Genomic DNA, 20323 nt, shown 5'->3' on the forward strand with positions numbered 1-20323 from the left:
AACCCTACTGTAGAATTTTCAAGCTCCTATCTGTAAAAATGTGGAAATTTTTTATTTTTTGTCATAATAAAGATCACCACGGTTGGGTGTTTTATTGGTTTTATTTGTTTTTTTTTATATATTTCCAGGGGTGATCGTATCGATCCACTAGTCCTAGAATATCTTAAGAGGGCTCATTTGAACGGAAACTAAAAGTTCTAGTGCCCTTTTTCAGTGACCAAAAAAATTGGAGGGCAACTTGGCCCCCTTCCACGCTCATTTTTTGCCCAAAGTCTTCCAATTAAAATTTTGAGATAGCCATTTTGTTCAGCATAGTCGAAAATCTGATAAATATGTCTTTGAGGATGACTTAATCCCCCAAAGTTCCCGGGGGAAGGGCTGGAAGTTATGAACTTTGCCCATTGTTTACATATAGTATTGGTTAATGGGAAGTATACAGACGTTTCAGAAGGGACTTTTTTCTGGTGGGGGGGGGGGTTGGAGGAGGGGTTTACGGGGGAGGATCCTTCCATGGAGGATGTTTCCTTGGGGAAAGAGACATTTTTATGAAGGGGGTGCCGGATTTTCCAGCATTATTTAAAAAACGATCAGAAATCAAATAAAAAAACAAGTTTTTTTAACTGAAAGTAAGGGGAAACATTAAAACTTTAAACAAACAGAAATTATTAGGTATATGAGGAGGTTCGCCCCCTAGTCAATACCTCGCCCTATTCACTAAAGTTTTTTTTAGTACTTTCAAAAGAGCCATCTATTCTAATTAACCGGTCTTTGTGATTCGAACAAAATTCGAACTTTAGCGTAAAGAGCGAGGTATCGACTAGGGGGCAACCTCCCTAATATACGTAATAAAAACATACGAATATAGAAGTTCCAAGAAACATACCAAATAAAAGTAAAATAAATCTGCAAATTTCGTTTTAATTATTCATGTACGGTGAGCCAAAATCAAAGCTGCATTAATTCAAAAACGTTCAGAAATTAGATAAAAAAAAACAAGTTTTTTTAACTGAAAGTAAGGAGCGACGAAAGTAAGGATTAAAACTTAAAACGAACAGAAATTATTCTGTATAAGAAAGGGGCTGTCCCTCCTCAATGCCCCGCTCTTTACGCTAAAGTTTGAATCTGTCACACAACTTTATTTTTTGAAACAATAAAAAACTTTAGCGTAAAGAGCGAGGTATTGAGGAGGGGACAGCCCCTTTCATATACGGAATAATTTCTGTTCGTTTTAAGTTTTAATGTCGCTCCTTACTTTCAGTTAAAAAAACTTGTTTTTTTTATTTAATTACCAAAAGGGGCGAAGCCTTGGAAGGCCAAAGCTATAGGGGCAAAGGCCTGAAGCTATGGAAAGAGGCTCATCATATTGATAAAAAAGAACTCACATTGTGGTATCCGGTAAATCGGAATGGCTTACTCTAGTTTTGTTTAGTTATTAAATATTTAAGCTTTTGAAGAAAAGATATTTGTTGCGATTTTTTAAACTACGTTAAGGAACCGTTTTTTTTACTAAGTCAAACGTTAATAGAATGTCAGGTATATTATATCTTGCTAAAACTAAGAATATGGAGAAAATTAAGCACAAGCAATTTTGGTTCCCAAAGACCTTTCCACTTTTTTGTAAATAAACGAAAATACAAATACCACATTTAAAGCCCGATGTTTGGCTATATGGTAACGCCACGAAAAACAAAAGAAATGATTAAGAAACAAAATGGCCAAACAAGGGTGATCCCCCTCCTTTAGCTTTTTGACTAATTTTCTTTGTACTTCGTTGTTTTATCGTTTATCAAGTGTAGACACTGTAACCTCAGAACCGTATTTAGTACTTGGCAAATCAAACAGTCTATGATAACGAAGTTTAAGTAAAGAGCGTTACATGCCAATAGTAATCAAAATAGTAAACAAAAAGAATTTTGAAAATTGTATCTGCATTATAATAATCTACTTTTCTGGGGATTTCAAATATGTAAAATTGTATTACACTTAAATTCAGTCATTAAAAGTCATTAGTATCAGAATATTTGCAATATGGTACATTCACACCCTCAAATTCACCGTACCTGGGAACCCTGGAGTAGGAGTGTCTCCCTCTTTATCTATAAAATACGAAGCATTGTATTTTCTCGGGAGATGGGTGGCCATGGATGCGCGTTTGTTTGTTTATTTGTTGTTGTTTTTTTCATCAGGGATGATAGTATCGAAACAGTTGTCAGAGATTATTAGGAAAGGGCTCATTGAAACAAAAATATTTAAGATCTAGTGTCTTTCTAGCAGTCAAAGTTTTTTGTTTCCCTAAATACATCAAGAACGATGCTCTAATACAAGAGTAATGGAATAGACTGTTTTCTTTCTTTTTTGTATGCAATACCTCACGAATTGCAGAGCTTATTTATTCGTATTTACTTTAGACAAAAAATTTCGTTCGTTTTTATTGCGATCGATAAATAAAACTTGATAAAAATTGATAATCATTAACGGAATTTTTTTTAACTCGAAACGGTTTCAATTAAGCATCATTTAAACCTTGGTGTATAATTGTCTGAAGCTGTGAATAATACTACTACTAACAACTCACTGCAGCAAGAAGCCGCCTGAAGCCAACACAGCTATGCAAGCTCCTTCTCCATTCCAATCTATTCAAGGCCTTCCTCTTTACATCCTCTCGGGAATCTTCTATTTCCCTTAAATCTTTCCTTACGACATCCTCCACCCTAACCTGGGACGACCTGCTTTTCGTTTGGCCCTAAACGGTTGGCTGAAAAGTAAAATCTTTGGTAATATGTTATCTTTTATTCACAGAACGTGCCCTAGCCATCTTAACCTTTCGATCATTATATCCCTAGAAAGCGGGATTGAACCACACTTTTCATACAGCCTCCTGTTTGAGATACAGTCAGTCAGTAGGGTACCCAAACAATCAAAAGGCAATTCCTCTGGAAAACAACTTGCAAATCTTCCTCCGTTTTTGGAGTGCCCATGCTTCAGAACCATACTTCACCTCTGTCATCCCTGTCTAATCTGTCAATATTCTAATCTTGGTTCGCAGACTTAATTTCCTATTTTTCTAAACATTTTTCTATTGTGAAAAAACACCCTTGGCCTTGGCTATTTTACTTTTAATGTCTTCACTGCACCCACCGTCTTTACTGATAATACTACCTAGGTAAGTGAAGCTGTCCACTTGGTCGATCTTCACGTTACCCAACATCACCTTTTCATCTTCACTTATTCCTAGCCTTAGCGACTTACTCTTCTTAACATTAACTAAAAAAAACTTTTTCCACAAAATAAGCTTTTCAAAGAAAAGGAAAGAACTCCATTAAATCAAAAATGAGAAAAAATAGAATCAAATAATCTACCAAGCGTAAACCTACCACAAGTCTGAATCAATAAATAAATGAAACCCAAAACGAACAGGAATTACAATGATTAACCGAGTCAAACTGAAAACGAGAAGAAATTAACAATAGTAGGGCTCAAAACCCCTATGCCTTCCCAAGGCCAGAATAAAATTTGCAATTTCCTTAATAGAAAATACAAATGAATGTGCCTCGTCAGTTAAATATACATATGCTGATATTTATTCCATAAAATGTTAATAATGTTTGATTTATTGAAGTTATAAAAGTGAAAACATTTAATTTTTTTCAGTAAAGTGCAAATTGTATTGCACTCCAAGCGATTGGAGGACTAATTGCTCTCCAATCGCTTTTGACTCTTAAAAGGGGTACAAGAACTTTGAATTTCCAATCAAATTTGCTCCTTTAAAATATCAATGATATTACTAGCTATGATAGAGCAGTGCTGCCCAGGGCCGTACGCAGGGGGGGGGGCCTCCAGGCCTGGCCCCCCCCCCCCCGAAATCTCACGATTTTTTCATTTTTCCAGAATTTTCTGATTTTTTTCACAGAATAATGGGTTTGAAGGATTTGCCCCTCCCCCCCCCTCAAAAGAAATTCCTGCGTACGTGCCTGGTGCTGCCTATGATATTGCTTATATGCCCTTTAATACTTGCAAGTGTTTAGTTTTTTCGTTTAATTGAAACTCCCCCTAAGCGTTTCAACTTAATGCCCTTAGTGTCATTAGTTACAGTAACTGTAGAAGCTGTATCAAAAGTATACACATAGTGTCTTCTGGCTAGATAAAAAAACCGTCACAACTTACCCTGAAAGGTCTAACTTAATAATGTAAGCCGTTATTGTGATATTGCTTTGTCACCCTATTGACAATCTACATGATCATAGTTCGCTTGGATTTAACTCAGTACTCGCCTTAACATTTACTGAAAGATTCACCTTAACGCACTTTGCTTGTATAGTAGCTATGATTGTAGTAGTAGTAGTAGCATTAGTAGCAGTATGCACATACCACCTTGTGTTCAATATCCCCTTCAATACACGATGAAATTTTTAACTTAATACCATCAACCCGGTCCTGAAGCATTGCTGATACGTCCTCTTGACAACCTATATGGGCATAATGTGTTTCGAATTATTTCAATGCAGTTACAATATTGCCTAAAATTTTCGCCTTAATACCCTTAGGCTTATGGGCAGTAGTAGTAGCACCAATAGTTATAGTAGTAACAGTAGGAGTAGTAGAGTTAATAGTAGTAGTCTTAGCTTTAGTAACAGTAGTAGTAGTAGCAGTAATAATAATAGTAGCAGTAGTAGTAGTTGTTGGAGTAGAACCAATCAATAGTATTATGATGCAAATAATGTCTTTTGGTTAGTTAACTATCCCCCACGATAAGCGTTGTAAGTTTTAATTTCACACACGAAACTGTTCCCAAGATATTGCTGATATGCCCTTTTGACAACGTGCATACGGATGGCAGGTTGTCATCCGTATAACAGATATTTTCAGAAATATTCTCTGAAAATTTCAACTTTATACCCTTAGGTATACTTGTAATAGTAGTCACAGCAGTAGTATTTCTACTCAACTTAACACAATTATCCATTGCTGTGACATTGTCGATTTGCTCTGTTGATAACCTGTATATTTATATACTGCTTGAAATTAGCATCTTAATGTTCTTAACCTTACAAGTAGTTGCGATAGAAGTTAGTTGTTGAATAATAGTAGCAGTAGAACTAGTAAATGTTGCAACAGTAGAAGTATTAGTAGTACTTTGCACATATTACCTTTTGGTCAATTGATTTTCCTCTTTAAGTATTCTCTGAAGTTCCAACTTTATACACAAATCAATTCTTAAGATACGCTATTTTGACAATCTAAGTCTTTTGTTAGTTCAAATTGCCATCAATATTCTCTCAAAGTTTACCTTCATAGACTTAGCCTTAATAGTACTATTATGACAGTAGTTTAGATGGTAGTAGAAGTAGTTGCAGTGTTAGTGTTATATTAGTAGTAGTAGTAGCAGTAGTAATAGCAGTATTAATAGCGGAGTAGCATGTGAATATTGCCTTTTGATCAGTTGAACATCGCTTTCATGATGCCCCGGAAGTTTCACCTTGACACGTTAAGTCGTTCTAAAAATATTTTTGATGTGCGCTTTTGACACCCTTTTGACGCCCTTTTTACTTTAACACTCTAAGCCTTACAAGTTGTTGCAATTGAAGTAGTAGTTGGAATAGCTTAGTAGCAGTAGTAGTAGTAATATTGCTAAAAGTAGCAGTGGTATTAATGTTAGTAGTGACATGTATATATTACCTTTTTGTCAATTGATCTTCCCCTTTAAGTATTCTCCAAAAGTTTTAACTTAATAGCTAAATAAATTCTTGAGATACGCCCTTTTGACAATCTGCATACGCATAGTATATTTTGATTTAGTTCGAATTGCCCCTCAATATTCTGTCAAATTTTCACCTTCATATGTGTAACCTTAATTGTACTAGTATCATAGTAGTAGTGGTAGAAGTAGGAACAATAGTTGGAGTAATAGTGTATTATTAGTAGTAGTAGTAACAGTAGTAGCAGCATGATAAATAGCAGTAGTAGCAGGTACATATAGCAGTAGTAGCCCCCAAACGATAATTGCTGAACCTTTCAACAATGCTGAAAAAAATGATATCTCAAAACTTTGTTTGTATGTTTGCTTTGGGAAATGATGGGCATTGGGGGGGGGGTTACTCTCAAATCACTTTTACTCTTAAAAAGGGCACTATAACACCCAATTTAAGATCAAATGAGACTCTTCTGAATTTAATACGACAACCCCTTCCATAAAAACCTTATGTGCCCCCCAGGGCATAACTTAAAGCCCTTGCCCCAGGGCTCTGGGGGGTTGTGTAAACCCTTGGCATTGTTATATATAAATTGGACTATTTTAAACAAAATTGCCATCGAACAATTTCAATCAGATGCGTTTGGTGAAAAGAGGGGTAGTTAAAGGGGGGGGGGCTAGTTGACCTCCAACATTTTTGACTCTTAAAAGGGAACTAGAACTTCCAATTTCAACCAAATGAGCCACCTCTAAAGTTTATACAACCATTCCTTCCGTAAGAACCTTAAATGCCCCAGCGGCATAACTTACAACCCTTGCCCTTAGAATCTGGGGGTTTGCATCAATCCCAAAATACTTGTTATATGATCTTTCGACTATTTTGAATAAAAGGACTATCTCAAAATTTGTATTTGATTTACCTCGGGAAAAGATGACGCGTGTGGGGAAGGGGCAGCTGCCCTCCGGTCACTTTGAATCTTAAAAAGGGCACTAGAACTTCTGATTACCAATCCAGTGAGACCTCTCCGAAGCATATACGACAACCCTTTCTATAAGAACCTTATATGCCCCGAGGGAATTACTTATAACCGTTGCCCAGAGAGCTGTAGGGGGGGGGGGTATCTTCCTCCACAGACGTAATTTCCGGACACCTCAACTACGATGAACAAAATTGCTATCTCCAAATTATGATTGGAGGTGTTAAGGGAAATGATGAGCGTGGAGGAAGGGGGGTCTGGTTGCTCTCAAGCCACTTTGACTCTTAAAAGGGCATTACAACTTCCAATTTCAAATTAATTGAGCCCCATCTGAAGTTTACACGACCGCCCATTCCATAAAAACCTTACATACCCTCATGGTATAGCTTACAGGTTCTGTCAACCCTAGATGTATTATTACATGTTCTTTGGAATAGTTTGAACAAAATCGCTACCTCTTAATTTCAATCAGATACGTTTGGTGAAAAGAGAGGATGTCGGGGAGGGGGGCTAAATGCCCTTAATCCCTTTTGACTCTTAAAAAGAACTAGAACTTTAATTTTTAACCAAATGAGCCTCTTCTAATGTCAAACAACCATCCCCTTCCATAAAAACCTTAAATGCCCCCATGGCATAACCTACAATCCTCGCCCCCGGGCTCTGGTGGTCTGTATCAACCCCAAAAGCCTTGTTATATGATCATAGGACTTTTGAAGAAAATGACTGTCTCAAAATTTCTGTTGGATACATTTCGGGAAAACACCACGTGTGGGGGGAGGGTAGCTGCCCTGTGGTCATTTTGACTCTTAAAAAGGGCACTATAAATTCTGGTTACCAATACAATGAATTTTCTTCAAAGTATGCACGACTACCTTTTCTATAAAAACCTTATATAACCCCAGGGTATAACTTACAGTCCATGCCCTGAGAGCTGTGGGGGAGGGGGTGTCTTCCTCAAAGACATAATTTCCAGACCCCTCAGCTACAATGAACAAAATTGCTATCTCCAATTTTGATTGAATGTCTTTGGGGAAATGATGAGCGTGGGGGGGTGCTTTTAAATCACCTTTGACTCTTAAAAAGGACGCTATAACTTCCAATTTCAAATCAAATGGATCTCATCTGAATTTCATACGACCACCCATTTCATAAAAACCTTTTATGCCCAGGCCATGACTTACAACTCTATCCCCAGGGTATTCAGGGGTTGTGTCAACCCTAGAGGCATTGTTAGATGTTCTTTGAACTATTTTGAGCAAAATTGCTATCTCACAAGTTCAATCAGATTCGTTTGGTGAAGGGAGGGGCAGTCGAGGGGGGAGGGTAACTGCCCTTAATCACCTTTGACTTTTAACAGGGAACTAGAACTTCCAATTTATAACCAAATGAGCCTCCTCTAAAGACTATGAAGACATCTCTTCCATAAAAATCTTAAATGCCCCCGGGGCATAACTTACAACCCTTGCCCCCAGGCTCTGGGGGTTTGTTGCAACCCCAAAAGTTGTATGTTTGGACTATTATAAATAAAATGGCTATCTCAAAATTTCTATTAGATGCATTTCGGGAAAATACGACGTGTGTGTCTGGGGGGGGATAGCTGCCCTCCGATCACTTTGACGCTCAAAAAGGGCACCAGAGCTTTTGATTGCCAATCCAATGAGCCTTCTCTGAAGTTTATTTTACCGTGTTTTCTATAAAAACCTTATATGCCCCTAAGGCATAACTTACGACCCTTGCCCTGAGGCCTGTGGAGGGTTCGGTATCCTCAAAGACATAATTTCCGGACCTTTCAACTACTTTGAACCAAATGTCTATCTCAAAATTTTGATTGGAAGTGTTTGGGGAAATGATGGGCGTGGGGGGGGGGGGGCATTTGGCCTTCGATCACTTTCAACTATTGAAAAGGGCACTAGTCCTCTCAGTTTCCAATCGAATGAACTCTTTATGAAGTTTCTACGACAACGCTTTCAATAAAAAGCCTTATATGCCCCCAGGGCATAACTTAGAACCCTTGCCCTGAGGGTTGTTTGGGGGTTGTCATCGCCAAAGACATAATTTCCGGACGTTTCAACTACGTTGAACAAAATGGTTATATCAAAATTTTAACTGGAAGTGTTCTGGGGAATGATGGGCGTGGGGGAGGGGGCATTTGCTCTCTGGTCACTTTCGACTACTAAAAAGGGCAATAGTCCTCTCAATTTCCAATCGAATGAGCCCTTTTTGAAGTTTCTACAGCAACATTTTCTTTAAAACCCTTATATGCCCCCGGGGCATAGTTTAAAACCCTTATTTTGAGTACTTAGGGGGGGGGCTGTCATCCCCAATGTCTAGAGCAAAATCTTAGGGGAGGCCCAATGTGACAAGGGCGCCAATGAGCAAAATCTTGGGGGGCGGGGTAATGAGACCGAGGTACCAATAATTGACCAAATTGACAAATTTATTCTAAAAAAGACTAAAAAACTAAAAAAAACAAGGAATGAGGGTGCCAGAAAGAATCTTGGGGGGGGGGTACCCGCCCTCTCCTGGATCCGCCACTGTCGTAGTCTTTTCTCTTATTTTTACTTCTTGAGGTTTCCAATGTGGCAACTAAAATGCTCAAATATGGATTGATCTAGTTTATTTTGGAGCATTGTTTTATTTCTTTTCATATATTCTTAAATCACAGCGAATATATTTTCAATACAGTTCTTTTCATTTATGAGTTGCTGTATTAAAATTTTCTTTTTATCTTTTGAATTAAACGAAATCGTATTCCTTTCGCTTTGAAGTAACATAAAACCAACAGCACATTATTTACAGGTTTTCTCGCTTTCTCTGCCACAAAGGGAATAATTTTAACTTTCTTTTGTTTGGGAAAAGGCAATTGTAGAAAACTTTAATGATGTTAGTCTCCAGGGTAACTAACAAAAACTTAATGGCATCCTTTATTATTTCAAATAATGATGAAAAACTTCGTAATACCATTAGAAGTATCAGTTATGCTTTAAATTTTGAATTTAACAGCGTATATATATATATATATATATATATATATATATATATATATATATATATATATATATATATAAGTAGTATCTCTCGTCTGGATTTGCCCAGACGTATAGCAATCTCCATGTTATTTGCGTACGCCCCCGTACCAAACAGGTTTTACAGGGCATTACACCTTTGCCAAGAGATTTACGCAATTTAAGGACAAGTTTTTCTGACGTAGATTTCTAGTTCATGATATACAAGATTTTTTTTAGGTTAAATCCGTGGTCATTCATCTGTAAGTTGATTAGTAGGTTTTTTTTTTTTTAACTTGGCTAATAGGTTTTTAAACCTATTACTACGAACGCTACATGCATTCCATTTTTGGAACTAGGAGTGAGATTGTGTGATGCTATAAGACTGATTTCGTTTCATGGGTTCATTAATAGAAGGACTAATGTTTTTGAAAAGGGTAATTACTTCTTTAGTTTACGTGATTTGCGAATTTTTTGCGAAAAGGTATTTGCGTAAAGGTATTGCGATGGTTAAGAATGCCTCACGGGTAATTAAAGAATGGGATGCTTGCATCAACAATACAAAGAATATGCTCAGATACTTAATAGATTTGACGCCTAAAAGAGACATTGGTAGAAGGTATTCAATAGCTTAATTGAAAAGTAACGATAGAATGACATTGTGACTTGACCTAGCTTTACCTCTCCGATGTGGTCTGTATAATACACAAGTGTTGATTTGCACAGTGTTGTCAATTTTAAATAGTTTAGAAATAAAAAAAATTAACACGAAATGGCTGAAAAGTGTTTTGAGGGAGTTGAGTTGCACGAGAGTTCAGTTACATACAGATTCAGTTACAGGGGGATTAGTTAAATGAGGTCGAGTAGCACGGAGGTTCAGTTGTACAGGGTTTCGGTTATACTGGGGTTCAGTTACATGGGGGGTTCAGTTGTACGGGGTTTCGGTTATACAGGGGTTCAGTTACATGGGGGGGGGGGTTCAGTTATTTTTTCTGATTTTGTGTGTTTTCGCAAGAAAATAACTGGTCTTTTAGCAAACTTAGCCATAGCTACCTGAAACTCTGCATAAATATCTTCATTTTTAATCTAATTGCATAGCTACTAAAGGAACATTGAACATTTTTTCTGATTTTGTGTGACCACCCGGCACCCCAAAGACTCCTGAGCCTCCATTATAATACTTTTTAAGGCTTGATTATATCTTTTCAGAACAAATTATTATTTTAGGGAATTATTTCGGTGAAACAGTTAGACACATTTGAACGGTGTTGTGAGGTCCCTTACCACAACCCCAAAGGGCTCTGATCCCCCCACCCCAACCCCGAAGGAAGCCCCAGGACAGCAAAGGTTCTCTCGACCCTCAAAGGACCCCCGGCGCCCCGATGCCTCCTGAGTCCCCCATTATAATACTTTTTAAGGCTTTATTATATCTTTTCAGAACAAATTATTATTTTAGAGAATTATTTCGGTGAAACAGTTAGAGACATTTTAAGAGATGATTTTAGAAAAGGACTTGAGGGTGAAACTCTGCGGTCGTTATAATGCACAAGTTCCATTTGAACGGTGTTGTGAGGTCCCATACCACAACCCCAAAGGGCTCCGATCCCCCCACTCCAACCCCGAAGGAAGCCCCCGGACAGCAAAGGTTCTCTGGACCCCCAAAGGACCCCTGGCGCCCCCGATGCCTCCTGTGTCCCCCATTATAATACTTTTTAAGGCTTTATTATATCTTTTCAGAACAAACTATTATTTTAGGGAATTATTTCGGTGAAACAGTTAGAGACATTTTAAGAGGGTTGTGAGGTCCCTTACCACAACCCCAAAGGGCTCCGATCCCCCCACCCCAACCCCGAAGGAAGCCCCCGGACAGCAAAGGTTCTCTTGACCCCCAAAGGACCCCCGGCGCCCCGATGCCTCCTGAGTCCCCCATTATAATACTTTTAAGGCTTTATTATATCTTTTCAGAACAAATTATTATTTTAGGCAATTATTTCGGTGAAACAGTTAGAGACATTTTAAGAGATGATTTTAGAAAAGGACTTGAGGGTGAAACTCTGTGGTCGTTATAATACACAAGTTCCATTTGAACGGTGTAGTGAGGTCCCTTACCACAATCCCAAAGGGCTCCGATCCCCCCACCCAAACCCCGAAGGAAGCTCCCGGACAGCAAAGGTTCTCTGGACTCCCAAAGGACCACCGGCGCCCCGATGCCTCCTGAGTCCCCCATTATAAAACTTTTTAAGGCTTTATTATATCTTTTCAGAACAAATTATTATTTTAGGCAATTATTTCGGTGAAACAGTTAGAGACATTTTAAGAGATGATTTTAGAAAAGGACTTGAGGGTGAAACTCTGTGGTCGTTATAATACACAAGTTCCATTTGAACGGTGTTGTGAGGTCCCTTACCAGAACCCCAAAGGGCTCCGATGCCTCCCCCCCAACCCCGAAGGAAGCCCCCGGAAAGCAAAGGTTCTCTGGACCCCTAGAGGACCCCCGGCGCCCCGATGCCTCCTGAGTCCCCCATTATAATACTTTTTAAGGCTTTATTATATCTTTTCAGAACAAATTATTATTTTAGGGAATTATTTCGGTGAAACAGTTAGAGACATTTTAAGAGGGTTGTGAGGTCCCTTACCACAACCCCAAAGGGCTCCGATCCCCCCACCCCAACCCCGAAGGAAGCCCCCGGACAGCAAAGGTTCTCTGGACCCCCAAAGGACCCCCCGCGCCCCCGATGCCTCCTGAGCCCCCCATTATAATACTTTTTAAGGCTTTATTATATCTGTTCAGAACAAATTATTATTTTAGGGAATTATTTCGGTGAAACTCTGTGGTCGTTATAATACACAAGTTCCATTTGAACGGTGTTGTGAGGTGCCTTACCACAACCCCAAAGGGCTCCGATCCCCCCACCCCCACCCCGAAGGAAGCCCCCGGACAGCAAAGGTTCTCTGGACCCCCAAAGGACCCCCGGCGCCCCGATGCCTCCTGAGTCCCCCATTATAATACTTTTTAAGGCTTTATTATATCTTTTCAGAACAAATTATTATTTTAGGGAATTATTTCGGTGAAACAGTTAGAGACATTTTAAGAGATGATTTTAGAAGAGGACTTGAGGGTGAAACTCTGTGGTCGTTATAATACACAAGTTCCATTTGAACAGTGTTGTGAGGTCCCCTTACCGCAATCCCAAAGGGTTCCGATCCCCCACCCCAACCCCCCACGAACCCCCCCCGCCTCAAAGGGTCGCTAGGCTCCCACAAGGGCCCCCGGCGCCCCAAAGACTCCCGAGCCTCCATTATAATACTTTTTAAGGCTTTATTATATCTTTTTAGAACAAATTATTATTTTAGGGAATTATTTCGGTGAAACAGGCCCTCATAGATGTTTGTTGTCTGAAACCTATAGTTTGGGATGAATAGTTTGCTATTTCAAGCTTTTCTGAGCTAAGGTTTCTTAGTATTTCATAGGTGTGTGTTGTCTGAAACTTATGATTTGAGGTATGTAATTTACTATTTCCGACTTTTCATAACCAGATTTATTAGTCTTTCTTAGGTATTTGGTGTCTGAAACCTATGATTTTGGATGAGTGGGTTGCTATTTTTTTACTTTTCTGAGTTGGAGTTCTTAGCCTTTCATTGGTGTGTGTTGACTGAAACCTATGATTTGGGAATGAGTGGTTTGCTATTTTTTACTTTTCTGAGTTAGATTTCTTAGCATTTCATAGGTGTTTGCTTTCAGAAAATTATGGTTTGGGAGGTGTAGTTTGCTTTTTGGACTTTTCAGAGCTAAGATTCTTAGTCCCTCATAGGTGTTTGTTGTCTGAAACTTCTAGTTTGGGATGAGTAGTTGGATATTTCAGACTTTTCTGAGCTAAGGTTTCTTAGTATTTCGTAGGTGAAGCTTCCACGTCAGTTTTAAGTTCACCAAGACATAAAAAATTTAAAGTTCAGTTCTAACTTTTCCATAGAAGATAGGAAAAGTTATACTATTATTGTGATTATTTTCTATGAAGATAGAAAGTTTCACTTTAATTCTAAATTTTCTTAAATTCAGTTCCAACTTTTCTCAAAGAGATGAGAAAATTTAAAGTTCAATTCAAAATTTTCTCAACGAAGTCAAGGAAAGTTCAAGTTCCCTACCGAATTTTACCAAAGAACACAATTCAATTGTAATTTATCCAGAGAAAATAAAAATCTTCCACTTAAGTTCTTTATTTCACAAAGACATAAAGAAATTTAAAGTTCAATTCTAAATTTTTCAGAGGAAGATAGAAAAAGTAATACCATACTTGTGAATATTTTCACGGAAGATAAAAAGTTCTAGTTCAATTTTAAATTTTCTCAATGAAGTGAAGAAAAGTTCAAGTTCCCTACTTAATTTTACCAAAGAACACAATTCAATTCTAATTTCTCCAGAGAAAATAAAAATCTTCCACTTAAGTTCTTTATTTCAAAATGACATAAAGAAATTTAAAGTTCATTTCTAAATTTTTCAGTGGAATATAGAAAAAGTAATACCATGCTTGTGAATATTTTCCCGGAAGATAAAAAGTTCTGGTTCAATTTAAAATTTTCTCAACCAAGTGAAGAAGAATTCAAGTTCTCTTCTGAATTCTACCAAAGAACACAATTCAATTCTAATTTCACCCGAGAAAATTAAAATCTTCCACTTCAGTTCTTTATTTCACAAAGACATAAAGAAATTCAAAGTTCAATTCTAAATTTTTTGGTGGAAGATAGAAAAAGTAATACCATACTTGTGAATATTTTCACGGAAGATAAAAAAGTTCTAGTTCAATTTAAAATTTTCTCAATGAAGTGAAGAAAAGTTCAAGATCTCTACTGAATTTTACCAAAGAACACAATTCAATTCTGATTTCTCCAGAGAGAACAAAAATCTTCCACTTAAGTTCTTTATTTTACAAAGACATAAAGAAATTTAGAGTTCAATTCTAAATTTTTCAATGGAAGATAGGAAAAGTAATACCATACTTGTGAATATTTTCCCGGAAGATAAAAAGTTCTAGTTCAATTCAAAATATTCTCAAGGAAGTGAAGAAGAATTCAAGTTCTCTTCTGAATTTTACCAAAGAACACAATTCAATTCTAATTTCACCAGAGAAAATAAAAATCTTCCATTTCAGTTCTGTATTTCACAAAGACATAAAGAAATTTAAAGTTCAATTCTAAATTTTTCGGTGGAAGATATAAAAAGTAATACCATACTTGTGAATATTTTCACGGAAGATAAAAAAGTTCTAGTTCAATTTAAAATTTTCTCAACGAAGTGAAGAAAAGTTCAAGTTCTCTACTGAATTTTACCAAAGAACACAATTCAATTCTAATTTCTCCAGAGAAAACAAAAATATTCCACTTAAGTTCTTTATTTTACAAAGACATAAAGAAATTTAGAGTTCAATTCTAAATTTTTCTATGGAAGATAGAAAAAGCAGTAGCATACTTGTGAATATCTTACCGGAAGATAAAAAGGTATAGTTTAATTCAAAATTTTCTAAACGAAGTGAAGAATAATTCAAGTTCCCTTCTCAATTTTACCAAAGAACACAATTCAATTCTAATTTCACCAGAGAAAATAAAAATCTTCTACTTAAGTTCTTTATTTTACAAATAAATAAAAAAATTTAAAGTTCAATTCTAACTTTTTTGATGGAAGATAGAAAAAGTAATACCATACCTATGACTCTTTTCTCGATGAGAGGAACTATTTTAAATTCTGTTCCCAATTTTTCACTAACGATAAAAAAGTTCTTGTTATCTTCGGAATTTTACCAAAGAAAACAATTTAATTCTATTTTCTCCAGAGAAAATAAAAATCTTCCACTTAAGTTCTTTATTTAACAAGCACATAAAGAAATTTAAAGTTCAATTCTAAATTTTTCGGTGAAAGATAGAAAAAGTAATACCATAGATGTGAATATTTTCCCGGAAGATAAAAAGTTCTAGTTCAATTTACAATTTTCTCAACGAAGTGAAGAAAAGTTCAATTTCTATGCTGAATTTTACTAAAGCAAATTCTTTCTTGAATTCGCCTCCTGGATAAATAAAAAAGACATTTCATTCAAGAAATTATGACAAATTCTAAGTAAGTAACAAACTGTTTCTTGAATCCTCCTCTTGAATGCACAATACAGTTATTTCATTTAAGAAATTATGAAAAAATTGTAAGCAAGTAACAACCTCTTTCTTGAATACACCTCGTGGATACACAATGCAGAAATTTCATTTAAGAAATTATCAAAAATTGTAAGTAAGTAGCAAATTCTTTCTGGAATTCGCCTCCTGGATCAATAAAAAAGACATTTCATTCAAGAAATTATGACAAAATTCTTAGTAAGTAACAAACTCTTTCTTGAAGTTACCTCATGGATACATAATGCAGAAATTTCATTTAAGAAATTATGAAAAAATTGTAAACAAGTAACAAACTCTTTCCTGAAGTCACCTCGTGGATACACAATGCAGAAATTTCATTAATGAAATTATGAAAAAATTGTAAGTAAGTAGCTAATTCTTTCTTGAATTCACCTGCTGGATAAACAAAAAGACATTTCATTCAAGAAATTATAACAAAATTCCAAGTAAGTAACAAACTCATTATTGTTTTCACGACTTAGATACACGATGTAGAAATTTAAATCAATAAATTATGAAAAAATTCTCAGTAAGTAACAATTTCTTTCTTAAAGTCAATTCTTGGATACACAATACGGAAATTTCATTCAATCAATTATGAAAAAGATTTTATAAATTGTAAGTAAGCAGCAAAAGTCTTTCATGAATTCGCCTCTTGGATAAACAAAAAAGTCATTTCATTCAAGAAATTATGAAAAAATTCTAAATAAGTAACAAATCCTTTCTTGAAGTTAGCTCATGGATACAAAACGATTCTTTGTTTTCACTACTTAGATACACGATGTATAAATTTAATTCAATAACTTCAAAAAAAAAGAAAGTAAATAACAAACTCTTTATTGATTTTCACCAGTTGGATACAAAAAAAAAGACATATCATTCAAGAAATTATGACAAAATACTAAGTAAGTAAGAAAGACATTCTTGAATTCGCCATTTACATGCACAATACAGAATTTTTATTCTATGGAACCTCTTCGCGTTTGTAAACACGTTTTGAAACTACATACTATTTGCTTGCCTTTCTTTGGCACCTTTCCAAACGAGCGGGGATTCCCCACTGGTTCCTACACATTGCAAAAAAAGTGACGTCTCTGTGTCGTCTCTGTATCGTCTCTGTGATGACAAACACACATAGAGACGAGATACACACAGACACGACACACAAACAGAGTCATAGTGAGAGAGATATCCAAAAAGTTGGGTTGATCTAGGTTCACTTAGAGTGGCGCGCCACTCTAAGTGAACCTAGATCAACCCAACAACTTTTCAACCTATATCAACTTTTTGGGGGATCGGAGCCCTTTGGGGTTGTGGTAAGGGACCTCACAACACCGTTCAAATGGAACTTGTGTATTATAACGACCACAGAGTTTCACCGAAATAATTCCCTAAAATAATAATTTGTTCTGAAAAGATATAATAAAGCCTTAAAAAGTATTCTAATGGGGGACTCAGGAGGCATCGGGGCACCGGGGGTCCTTTGGGGGTCCAGAGAACCTTTGCTGTCCGGGGGCTTCCTTCGGGGTTGGGGGGGGGGGATCGGAGCCCTTTGGGGTTGTGGTAAGGGACCTCACAACCCACTTAAAATGTCTCTAACTGTTTCACCGAAATAATTCCCTAAAATAATAATTTGTTCTGAAAAGATATAATAAAGCCTTAAAAAGTATTATAATGGGGGACTCAGGAGGCATCGGGGCGCCGGGGGTCCTTTGGGGGTCCAGAGAACCTTTGCTGTCCGGGGGGTCCCTGGGGGGGGGGGGTGGGGGTAGCGGAGCCGTTTGGGGTTGTGGTAAGGGACCTCACAATACCGTTCAAATGGAACTTGTGTATTATAACGACCACAGAGTTTCACCCCCAAGTCCTTTTCTAAAATCATCTCTTAAAATGTCTCTAACTGTTTCACCGAAATAATTGCCTAAAATAATAATTTGTTCTGAAAATATATAATAAAGCCTTAAAAAGTATTATAATGGGGGACTCAGGAGGTATTGGGGCGCCGGGGGTCCTTTGGGGGTCCAGAGAACCTTTGCTGTCTGGGGGCTTCCTTCGGGGTTGGGGTGGGGGGATCGGAGACCTTTGGGGTTGTGGTAAGGGACCTCACAACCCTCTTAAAATGTCTCTAACAGTTTCACCGAAATAATTCCCTAAAAAAATAATTTGTTATTAAAATATATAATAAAGCCTTAAAAAGTATTATAAGGGGGGACTCAGGCGGCATCGGGGGCGCCGGGGGTCCTTTGGGGGTCCAGAGAACCTTTGCTGTCCGGGGGCTTCCTTCGGGGTGGGGGGGGGGGGATCGGAGCCCTTTGGGGTTGTGGTAAGGGACCTCACAACACCGTTAAAATGGAACTTGTGTATTATAACGACCACAGAGTTTCACCCTCAAGTCCTTTTCTAAAATCATCTCTTAAAATGTCTCTAACTGTTTCACCGGAATAATTCCCTAAAATAATAATTTGTTCTGAAAAGATATAATAAAGCCTTAAAAAGTATTATAATGGGGGACTCAGGAGGCATCGGGGCGCCGGGGTCCTTTGAGGGTCTAGAGAACCTTTGCTGTCCGGGGGCTTCCTTCGGGGTTGGGGTGGGGGGATCGGAGCCCTTTGGGGTTGTGGTAAGGGACCTCACAACACCGTTCAAATGTCTCTAACTGTTTCGCCGAAATAATTCCCTAAAATAATAATTTGTTCTGAAAAGATATAATCAAGCCTTAAAAAGTATTATAATGGAGGCTCAGGAGTCTTTGGGGTGCCGGGTGGTCACACAAAATCAGAAAAAATGTTCAATGTTCCTTTAGTAGCTATGCAATTAGATTAAAAATGAAGATATTTATGCAGAGTTTCAGGTAGCTATGGCTAAGTTTGCTAAAAGACCAGTTATTTTCTTGCGAAAACACACAAAATCAGAAAAAATAACTGAACCCCCCCCCCCATGTAACTGAACCCCTGTATAACCGAAACCCCGTACAACTGAACCCCCCATGTAACTGAACCCCTGTATAACCGAAACCCTGTACAACTGAACCTCCGTGCTACTCGACCCCATTTAACTACTCCCCGTGTAACTGAATCCGCATGTAACTGAACCCTCGTGCAACTCAACTCCCTCAAACCACTTTTCAGCCATTTCTTGTTAATTTTTTTTATTTCTAAACTATTTAAAATTGACAACACTATGCAAATCATCACTTGTGTATTATACAGACCATATCGGCGAGGTAAAGCTAGGTCAAGTCACAATGTCATTCTATCGTTACTTTTCAATTAAGCTATTGAATACCTTCTACCAATGTCTCTTGTAGGCGTCAAATCTATTAAGTATCTGAGCATATTCTTTGTATTGTTGATGCAAGCATCCCATTCTTTAATTACCCGTGAGGTATTTTTAACCATCGCAATACCTTTACGCAAATACCTTTTCGCAAAAAATTCGCAAATCTCGTAAACTAAAGAAGTAATTACCCTTTTCAAAAACATTAGTCCTTCTATTAATGAACCCATGAAACGAAACCAGTCTGATAGCATCACACAATCTCGCTCCTAGTTCCAAAAATGGAATGTACGTAGCGTTCGTAGTAATAGGTTTAAAAACCTATTAACCAAGTTAAAAAAAAAAAACCTATCTAATCAACTTACAGATGAATGACCACGGATTTAACCTAAAAAAAAACGTGTATATCATGAACTAGAAATCTACGTCAGAAAAACTTGTCCTTAAATTACGTAAATCTCTTGGCAAAGGTGTAATGCCCTGTAAAACCTGTTTGGTATGGGGGCGTACGCAAATAACATGGAGATTGCTATACGTCTGGGCAAATCCAGACGAGAGATACTACTTATATATATATATATATATATATATATATATATATATATATATATATATATATATATACGTTTGTGTGTTTCACTTTCGTTTTGATCCGTTGTGATTTTCGCTGTCGCTGGTCCTCTAGCCGCATATTTCTTTGTTATTCATTTTTGTTCAACATTACATCAGACATTTTTTTCATTTGCCCTTTGTTTTAGTTTTTTGAATTGGTCTTGTCACGTCATGACGTCATTTACATGAAAAATCGGTTTCCAAAATGAAGGCTCTAGACAAATTTTCTAAAAGTCGTGACCTATCTAGATCATTTTTTCAGGCCAGATAATATCAGGGTGCCTATAAAAAAAAATATATATATGTGCAGCCGTTTTCAAGAAAAAATACATACTTGCTTGTCTGTTTTCGAATAAACAGTATGAACTCCATGTTTTCTCGAAATATAACGGTTATTCATCCACAATGGCACTTTAAGAAAATCGTTTCAGAAACAAACGAACTACGATTTGATTAACTGGTGCTGAGAATGCGTGAAAAGTTCCAAAGTGTGACAAGGAGGAAGATATTTACTTGACAAAAAGACATTAAGCTTATCTTGGGCTACCTTATGAAACTGGCCTTTTGCTTGATCTACCAGTCCATGCGACTTTCTCAGCTTTTATTTTAGC

General features: G+C 37.1%; 1 protein-coding gene across 2 annotated transcripts in view; it reads left to right on the plus strand.

Annotated features, from left to right (window-relative positions):
* Positions 1-20323, plus strand: part of Tmtc3 (Transmembrane O-mannosyltransferase targeting cadherins 3) — a 586368-nt gene that overhangs the window by 416089 nt on the left and 149956 nt on the right. The gene's annotated exons all lie outside the window — the stretch shown is intronic.

This window comes from Artemia sp. Qi Xiang Cuo, chromosome 13 (genome assembly GCF_049724085.1).
Source record: "Artemia sp. Qi Xiang Cuo chromosome 13, ASM4972408v1, whole genome shotgun sequence".
Lineage (NCBI taxonomy): Eukaryota > Metazoa > Arthropoda > Branchiopoda > Anostraca > Artemiidae > Artemia > Artemia sp. Qi Xiang Cuo.